The following is a 7,959-nucleotide window of genomic DNA, read 5'->3' as shown; positions in this document are numbered from 1 at the left end:
TATAATATTATTAATCTACAAAAAATGAAGATAATAATTGAAAATGTTTTAAGTTATATTTTAAATTATATTTTATATTTGATTGATTATAAACTTGAAGATAGGGGTAGCAAACAGGAAAACACATCCTGCCCCGCCAAAAGCCCTTCCCACCCCGTGTCATGAGACGGTCCTAAAATTTTACTCCGCCCCGCCTAATAGTGGGCTGGCGGGTCAAACCTGTAAAATCTCTTTTTTTTATTATTAAGTATTAAATAATATATATAATTTCATAACCATTTTAATAAATTTATAATTTCTAAAAATATAAAAAAATATAATTTCTAAATTCACAAACATTAAAGTCTTTATAATTATAAATATATAATAAACATAATCATAAACCAAATTTTTTGAAACAAAATAATAAAACCAATATTGTCCAAAATAAAATAAATATTGTTCAAAAAATATAATTAAACATCTACAAGTTTAGAACATAATCAATCAAACGTAAAATATAATCCAACACACTAAATTAGAACATTTTCAAAAAAATCCTGAGCCTGGCGGAGAAGTCCGCCCTGCTAAAGCACGGTTTAAACGGTACGGGTTAAACGGACTTTCGATGTGTGGTAGTTTCAATTTTTTAGACCGGCCCGCTTTTTTTGGCTAATTACGCGGGCTGGCCCGACGGATTTAGGCCCATTTGTCACCCCTATTTAGGGGTGTTCATGGGTCGGGTAAAATCGAGTTTGTCCTGACCTAAATCCGACCCTAAATATACACAGGGTCTATTTTTTAGACTCTAACCCGGCTCTAGATCCGATGAAACCTAAATATTTTTGGGCCACAACTATACTGGGTCCAAATCGGGTGAAAATTAGATCTTTAAAGATTTAACAATAATTTATAAAGAAACTTATTTATGATGCACTTATTTATAAAGAAAAAACTTGATACCGAAAAGTTGATATCCATATTTGAATTTGAATTTGTCCATTAATTTTAATTTGCTGATTCTTTGATCTATTTTCTAATTTAACAAGTGTGATTAAAAATAAAACAATAAGCTTATAATTAATATAACATAATATTGAAATTAATTTAAAACATATATATCTTTTTTATTTCCCTTAGGGTGCACATGGGTCAGGTAAAGCCGGGTTCGCTTTGACCCGAACCCCGATTTGAAATAATGATCAGATCTATTTCTGAGACCCTTACCCGATCCTAGACATGGTAAAATCACACCAAATTAGCCCCTAAAATGTTTGGAGCTAGACCGGGTCATGTACACCCCTACCCCTACTTGAAGATGTTTAATTATATGTTTTGGACAATGTTTATTTTTTTTGGACAATGTTAGTTTTATTATTTTGTTTCAAAAAATTTGGTTTATAATTATATTTATTACATATTTATAATTTTAAAAATTTTCTATCAATAAATAAGGCAGGAAAGGAATTTAAAACCGTCTTATTAGATGGAGCAGAACAATCAATCCGCCATATAGTAAACTTTTGACAAAATAAAATAGATTTTTCTATTTGACAACCCTAAATTATATCTTAATAAAACGATAATATTAAAAAAATAAAAAATAGCCAAAATTTACTTTATTACTAAGTATTGTTGTCAGTAAAAATAGTGTGCAATATGGTTCAATCAATATATTGGAAAATCTAAGCACATGTTTTGAAGGTGTCTTTTGGATACGTACGGTACAAACAAATTTCGTTTTCCATCATTATATGAATATCTATTGCCTTTAATGGATGTCACAGTCCATCACTAACCCCGATTGCAAAGAAGAGCCCCTTATCCTCATTAATTATTTATTGGCATGCCCTACTAATTAGATAACTTTGATCCATCTTCGTTTAATGAATTCGTTGAAGGTTATGGGTTTGGTTTCTTTAACAACATCACCATCTCTAATTTCCCTATTTATATTTTATTAAAAAATAACTATTTTTATTCATAAAAAATTAAAATACCGACAAAACTATCTATAACAGATCAAAATTAACGTTTTATCCGTTAAAAAATACAATCCATATCACAAAAATATCAAAATGTTAATTTTTGATTGACACTGATCAAAAATTATCCAAATATTTAAAATTATCCTCGTCTTTTCTACTACTATTATCATCGTCATCAAACTCTCTTGTCTCACCTTCACCTTCAGTTGGGTCGTAGTGCTGGAATGGCCCCAAATTGGATTTCACAATCTGATATCTGATTCGACTTGAGAGGCAAACAAGAAGCATTGTTCGCGACTTTGAATCAAATCCCCCTCATTCATGATCAAATCAGTTATTCTACTTGCAGGCCCATCTTTCCATATAGGGGCTATTTGCAGGCCCATCTTCCCATCTCAGTTTCAGATATCTATCTTGGAATATATGTTATTGAAAAAGTATAGGGAGTTAATGATCTAAGCGTATATGTGTAGAATAAAGATTTAGAAAGAATTAGAGATATGACCATTAGTGTTATATTGTCCTGTCAGATTACGTTTTTTGGATGAGTGGATTCATAACATAGTATTAGAGTTCTAGATCTAAAAGGTCAAGAATTCGATCCTTGGTGAACTCCAAAATCAGCTTAAGTTTTTAGAATGAGTTGTTTTATGACATGAGATGTTTATCATCTTTGGTATGTTATTCTCTAGTTCGTTTTTACCTAAATGAAAAATATTTTTTTATATGCTTCTGAGAATATTTCCGATTTATTTCTTTTAACTCATTAAATACAAGTTATTACGATAAATTAACTATATCAACTAATTGATTTGATTAGATATTTAAATATCATATAATTTATATCAATTTGATTTGGTAGTATTTTTTAATTTATTTATTTTAATATTTTGTTAGTATTTTTAAATTTCAAAGACTACTTTTAAACTCCTTTTAAGGTGAAGAAAACTCACATGAGAAAGTTGTAACTTCTTCGAAATCTTAGTGAAAGACTGGATTTATTATCTCATGTTTGCTTTTCGTGAAAAAATACCAATTGAAGTGGAGTTTTTCTTCAAACAACAAGGGATTGGGTCAACTGCTCAATCAAATGGTATTGAGCATGTTTCCCATTTATTCTTGAGAAACAAACGGGCTATTTCTTTGCAAAATTGTGCTCAATTTCATACGTGGCAATTCTTCCAAGATCTCTTCATTAGTTGGCCATCTTTGTTATAATGTTTGTCACCGTGTTTGCATATCTCATAATGAAATAAAAATTAACACACTAATTCCAATGCATAATATCTCTTTTGAGCACTAATAATGGATCAATAAATCCAAAATCATTTTGGTGACTAGTAACAAGATTAAACGCTTCCACACAATCTGTCTCATAAATAATATCCCGTTGATCCACATCCCAAATTAAGAAATATTATGTCCAACTAACAAGCAATTTTCCTTAAAAAATATTATTACTCTCAATTATTTCTAAACATCTCATATTATATATTGATATATGATTTAGTAATTGGTTTTTTTATATATATATATAATATGGTTGAAATTAAATAATAAAATGATGTTGATACATAATCATTGTTGTGGATGTTAGGTTTCATTTTCACATTGATTTGTTCCGGTCTTAGTTTTAACAGACATCAACACTGCGTTTGGTTAGTGTGTCTCTCTGGGCAAGACATAGACACGGTAGAACGTCTCTGGTGTTTGGTTAGTGAGACACAAAAATTAGAGATACACGCATACCCATAAGCATACATAGTATACATGTTTTTAGTGTCTTAATAAAATGGTGAGACACGGAACAAAAGTCTTGGACACAGATCTAAAATTTTATTTTTGGACCATTTTATCCTCATCAATTTTTTAAAATTCTAAATATCTCCTTCTCTATTTACAAACCCTAATCAGTTCTCAGCCCTTGTCATTTGTTTTCCGAAGCTTCGTGTATTATCCATCGTATGTATGCGTTGGTTGATTTTGTGAAAGTTGTTGTCATTCTATGATAATCTCCTTCTCCTTTTCACAAACCCTAACTAGTTCTAATCTTTTCTCCTCTGTTTTCTCGCTTTTGCAGCTTTGTAAATCTTCTTCATGTGTGTGTTGTTCGATCTGCTGAAGCTTTTTATTGTTCTATCACAATCTTTCTCCTTCATCTGTGCTAGAAAGCTCAGCTCAAGGTTTGAAATAATCGTAATCTTCTTGTTTGTTTGTATATTGGATTTGTATGTTGCTGTATTGGATATCCATTTTTTTTTTGAACACTTATGTGTTGGGTAATCTTCTATTTTGGATATGTATTTTTAATGGGATTCGGTTAGAGTATTATGTTTAGAGTCTAGCTGGAGTATTATGTTGGGTTATCTTGTTTTCTCTGATTTGGTCAATAAAATAAATTATAAGTGATGGTAACAAATAAAAAGATAATGTCATAGTATTATGGTTCAATTTGAATCAGTTTGATGTTTCAAAATTATGAATTTGAGTCCATTTGAGAGCTTCTTGTACTTAGTCCCAATTGTAAACTTGTTATCATAACGGAGCATTGTGTATCTCCACTTGATGACTTATATTTAATTAGATCCCAATAATTTATTTGCTATTTTGTTCATGGAATCTGAGCCAGCTGGTTGATTGCTTAGTTTTGATATTTATTAGTATGTTTTTACCTTGAATTTTATTTCCGATTTATAGTGCAGAAAAAATTAGCAACTGTAATAAATTAAGAGTTCTCCATTTATGTATCAAAAACTGTTAGCTTGCTAATATGAGTATGTGATTATGTAATGGGTGTTTTCTCTACTTGTAGTTTAATTAAAATGATAAAGAAAAATTTACTCTTGAGTGTTGTCAAACTGGGTATTAGAATTTATTTTATTTTTATGCATTTATTTTTTATTGTTTTTTAGGAAGTGAGATGGATCGTTCTAAACAATTTAAGCTATGTGTTGGATATTACTGGATCATGAGAACGCAATCTGACACGATGATGTTGTTTCTTTTAGTTACTTTATATATGTATATTAGGAATAGAATGAGGGGTCATTCTTCAATTGGGCGAAGAGTGAACACATTGCCATTAAGGCGAGATGCATTAGATAACATCATTGGGGCGGGTGGAGATAGAAATTGCATATGGGAGTTAAGAATGAGTTTGAATGCATTTATTAATTTGTGTGAATTGCTACAAGTTCAAGGTGGGTTAGATGATGATGGTCATGTTGGCATAGGCGAGCAAGTAGCAACTTTCTTGATAGGTCTGGTGAAACTGTTAGTAGGTATTTTCATAAGGTGTTAGGTTCAGTTTTGCGTGTCCAAAGTGTGTTATTTGCAAAGGCAGACCCTGTACCAGAGGATTCTATAGATCCCAGATGGAAATGGTTTAAGGTAAGGTGTTGCATAAACTTTAAATTTGTATTGGTCAACTTTATTTGTATGTAATAACTATTTTGTTGTATCCATTTGATAGGGTTGTCTAGGAGCATTAGATGGCAGTTACATAGATGTCACAGTCCCCAAGAGTGATAAATCTAGGTATCGGACAAGGAAATCTAGAATATCCACCAATGTCTTAGGAGTTTGCAATCGGAACATGAATTTCGTCTCTGTCCTTAGCGGTTGGGAAGGATCGGCATCTGATTCAAGGGTACTTAGAGATGCCATTACTCGACGTAATGGCTTGAAAATACCTGTTGGTATATTTAAATTAATCTCTTGATAAGTGCATTAGCTATCTATTAAAGAATTACGATATACCCCTTATAATTTTTCCATCCTTCCATTTTAGGGTCTTATTATTTAGTGGACGCTGGCTATACCAATGGTAGAGAATTTTTATCTCCTTATAGAAATCTCCGGTATCATGTCAATGAGTGGGCTCAAGGTCATCGTGCACCACAAAATCATCTAGAGTTATTTAATAAGAAGCATTCATCGGCTAGGAATGTGATTGAGCGGTGCTTTGGGCTGCTTAAGAAGAGATGGGCAATTCTACGAAGCCCCTCATTTTATCCAATTAGAATCCAAAGCCACATTATTATTGCGTGTTGTTTGTTACAAAATTATATTCGCATGAACATGGATGTTGATCCCGAAGAAGATGCAACTCTTTTACCGGAGCATATACCCGTTGGAGATGACACTGTTGTTGATGAAGCCGACGTGATTGATGCTATGGAAAGTAGCCATGAGTGGACTCAATGGCGTGAGGACTTAGCAAATGAGATGTGGGAAATATGGAGAGGAGAACATGCCGCGTAGAGTTTTAAATTTTTCCTAGTTTTATTATATCTGCAAGTGTCGTGTACTATAAATTGTTTCTCTTGAAATTATTTGAGTTTTTTTTAGGCGTAATGTATTTGCATACTAGGTTTAATTAGTTGTGTTCTAATTTGGTTGATATTGTTGAATTATGTTGATATTCTACTAGTAATTATTTAAATTCTGTTGCAATTGTTAGTTTATTGTAGTGTTACTTTATTACAAATCTACTACCCAGTATTGATTTGCTAAAATTCTGCTTGGCACTTGATATTTATTGTGTAGTTGCTGTTATTGTAAGTCTATTGTAACGATGATAAAGATTCTGCTGTAACTGATTTATAATTCCGTTGGTCTGGTGCTCTTTTTTCTTTATTGTGCAACTACATTATTCAGCATCAATGGCTTCCATACCACGTCAGTGGACTGAACAAGAAACTGAACAATTTGTGGTCTTCATGGAGGAATTGGTTGTTGAAGACAAGAGGGCGGATGCCGGTCAATTTAAACCCGGGGCATTTCAAAAGCTGGCAGATAAGATGAATGAGAAGTTTCCTGGATGTGGCCTCACTGTGAAGCACATCAGAAATAAACACAAGCGACTAAAGGAAAAATATATGTATGTGGCTGAGATGTTGGGTTGTAGCGGCTTTGGATGGAATTCGGAAAAAATGTGTGTTGAAGTCGATAGCAAGCAAGTATTGGAAGCTTGGGGAAAGGTATGTTTTTCGTTTTTAATCACTCCTCTTGCAAGACTTCTAAACTTACAAATGTGAATTTCATTTTTGCTATGTTTATTAATGTCGACTTTGGTTTATGGTATAGGGTCGCAACGTCACACTCTACACTCCCGGCAAGCCGTTTCCCTTGTTTGAACGTCTTGGCAATATTTTTGGTAAGGATAGAGCTACCGGTGTTGAAGCATGCAGTGGCAAAGATGCTGAAGAAGATGTTACTCCGGGATCTACATTTGCTGCAGCCACAGCTGGTGGCTTGGGATTAGGCAGCGAGGATATTGACATGGAGGATTTAGGGGCTGCTGAGAGTGAATTACCCAACACCTTCTCGACTTCTTTTGCTTCATCAAGTGAGAGAAATCAAGGACGGCTGCAATCCTATCAAACTTGGCTGAAACTTTTAAGTCCGCAGTAGAAGATCAAGGAAAGCATGTGCAAGTACTAGCAAATGTAATGAGTGGGGTAAATGACCAAGTGAATCTGGGCAGAACTTTAAAGAGTCTTGGCTTTGACACAATGGAGATTGTGCAAGTTGCAAAGAAATTTGTGCAGAATCCGGAATTGAAGGCAACCTTTTGGAGTTTGGACGAGGAAAAGGCTGCATTCGTACGAGATATAATGGAAAACTTTTAGCTATTATTAGTGTTGTTGGTTTAATTAATTGTTATCTTATTAAGGTCTATTGTTAAATACTATGGGTACTTTGCTATAATTGAACAGGGTTTAGGTAATTGTTGTATTATTAAAGTGCAATAGCTATATATGCACCTAATTTAAGCATGAACTGACTTTTATTTGTAATCTGCAACAATATGTGTTGATATTTTGGTTTATGCACCTAAGTTATGCCTCAGGTGTTTATTAATTATATTATGCAAATTTGCACTTTATACTGTGCAATTATGCATTATTGCAATCAAATTCTGTAATTCTGTTGTCGATTTTCGAATGTATTGTGTAATTTTGTCCTTAAAGTTATTTACTTCTGCATA

General features: G+C 32.8%; 1 pseudogene; it reads left to right on the top strand.

Moving 5' to 3' along the window:
• The first annotated feature begins 4,887 nt into the window (after nucleotides 1-4,887).
• On the top strand, nucleotides 4,888-6,230 carry LOC107481138 (uncharacterized; annotated as a pseudogene).
• The last annotated feature ends 1,729 nt before the right edge of the window (nucleotides 6,231-7,959 follow it).

Source organism: Arachis duranensis, chromosome 3 (assembly GCF_000817695.3).
Source record: "Arachis duranensis cultivar V14167 chromosome 3, aradu.V14167.gnm2.J7QH, whole genome shotgun sequence".
Taxonomy (NCBI): Eukaryota; Viridiplantae; Streptophyta; class Magnoliopsida; order Fabales; family Fabaceae; genus Arachis; species Arachis duranensis.
Note: the sequence above shows the minus strand (reverse complement) of the source record. Positions and strands in the feature narration are given on the sequence as shown.